General features: G+C 46.0%; 1 long non-coding RNA gene across 1 annotated transcript; it reads left to right on the plus strand.

Moving 5' to 3' along the window:
• Window positions 1–174: 174 nt before the first annotated feature.
• On the plus strand, window positions 175–804 carry LOC107202387. The gene is made up of 2 exons (XR_001520667.2): window positions 175–265; window positions 711–804. It is a non-coding gene; the product is annotated as an uncharacterized LOC107202387 (long non-coding RNA).
• Window positions 805–1,655: the final 851 nt, after the last annotated feature.

The following is a 1,655-nucleotide window of genomic DNA, read 5'->3' on the forward strand; positions in this document are numbered from 1 at the left end:
CCCAAGACCCGTTTTTTCCCCCCAAAACCCGTTTTTTTCCCCCAAAACCGTTTTTTCCCCCAAAACCGGGGCGCGCTCCCCGCTCCGTTGCGCTCTGGCGCCCCCCGGTGGTCACTGCAGGAACTGCAACCCCTTAGTTACGCCTCCCTCCTCTCGCGCTTTACGGCCCTTTCGCGACGTCTCGGGGCGGCGTTGCTTTACGGCAGCGCGGCGCTCCAGGCCGCGGGATCCGCCGGGATGAAGCAGAAAAGGAAAAATGGGAAAGGTAAAAAAAGCCAAAAAAGAGACGTGAGGGGCTGGAGCGCGTCCGGGGGAGGGAATGGAGCTGGGGGCGGGCGGCTGAGGGAGCTGGAGGGGCTCAGCATGGAGAAAAGGAGGCTGAGACTCGCTGACAGGCCGGGGCTCTCAGGGACGGCGTGAGGGGAAACGTCCTCAGGCCGCGCCGGGAGAGCTTCGGGCTGGAAAACACCAAGAATTTCCTCCTTTAAAAGTCTCTCCAGCCCTGGCACAGCTTCCCGGGGCAGAGCTGGAGTCGCCATTCCCAGAGGGATTTAAAATCCCCGCGGATGTGGCGCTCGGGGACACGCCTGGCCTTGGCCCCGCTCTGCTGAGGCGATTTTCCAACCCCAGCCGTGCCAGCAATTCCCGCTGGTGCCAAACAGCGAAAATCTGATTTTTTTCCCTCTGTTTTTGCCTGGTTGCCGTGTCAGGGGAGCTCAGCCAGGCCGAGCTGATGGTGATGACCATCGCCGACATCATAAAGCAGCTGCTGGAGGCGCACGAGCAGGGAAAAGATGTGGATCTCAACAAGTGAGTGTTTCTGGAGCTGATCCCTGCGGGATGGGCTCGTCCCGCTGACATTTCCAGCTTCTCTCACATTTCCTGCTGATAAAAACACCAGAATCTCTAAATTCTGGCCTCTTTTTGCCTGGTCTCAAATGGGTGGGATTGCTGAAAAAATCCGAGAAACTCTTGTTGTTTTTTTAATGTTTTCCCATCCCTCGCTAGTCCCAAATCCATCGGGGAAAGGAAACATTAATACAGAAATAATATTAAATCGGTTTTTTTAGCAATGTGTCACCCCCAAATTTATGTACAGGAACTTCTTTTTTCTTCCTATTTGTGGAGTAAGAAAACCTGAATTTGTTGTTTATAAAAATTTCTTCCTTTATTTATTTGGAGTAAGAAAACCTGAGTTTGTCGTTTACAGGAATTTCTTCCTCCTTTATTTATGTGAAGTAAAAAAACCTGAATTTGTTGTTTATATTTTTTTTTCCTTTATTTATTTGGAAAAAGAAAACCTGAATTTGTTGTTTATAAAAATCTCTTTATTTATGTGAAGTAAAAAACCCTGAATTTGTTGTTTATAGAAATTATTTATTTGGAAAAAGAAAACCTGAATTTGTTGTTCACAGGAATTTCTTCCTCCTTTATTTATGTGCAGTAAGAAAACCTGAATTTCTTTTTTATAGAAATTTCTCCTCTCTTTATTTATTTGGAGTAAGAAAACTTGAATTTGTTGTTCACAGGAATTTCTTCCTCCTTTTATTTATGTGGAGTAAGAAAACCTGAAATTGTTGTTTATAAAAATTTCTTCCTTTATTTATTTGGAGTAAAAAAACCTGAATTTTTTGTTCACAGGAATTTCTTCCTCC

The sequence above is a fragment of the Parus major genome, chromosome 3, assembly GCF_001522545.3.
Source record: "Parus major isolate Abel chromosome 3, Parus_major1.1, whole genome shotgun sequence".
Lineage (NCBI taxonomy): Eukaryota > Metazoa > Chordata > Aves > Passeriformes > Paridae > Parus > Parus major.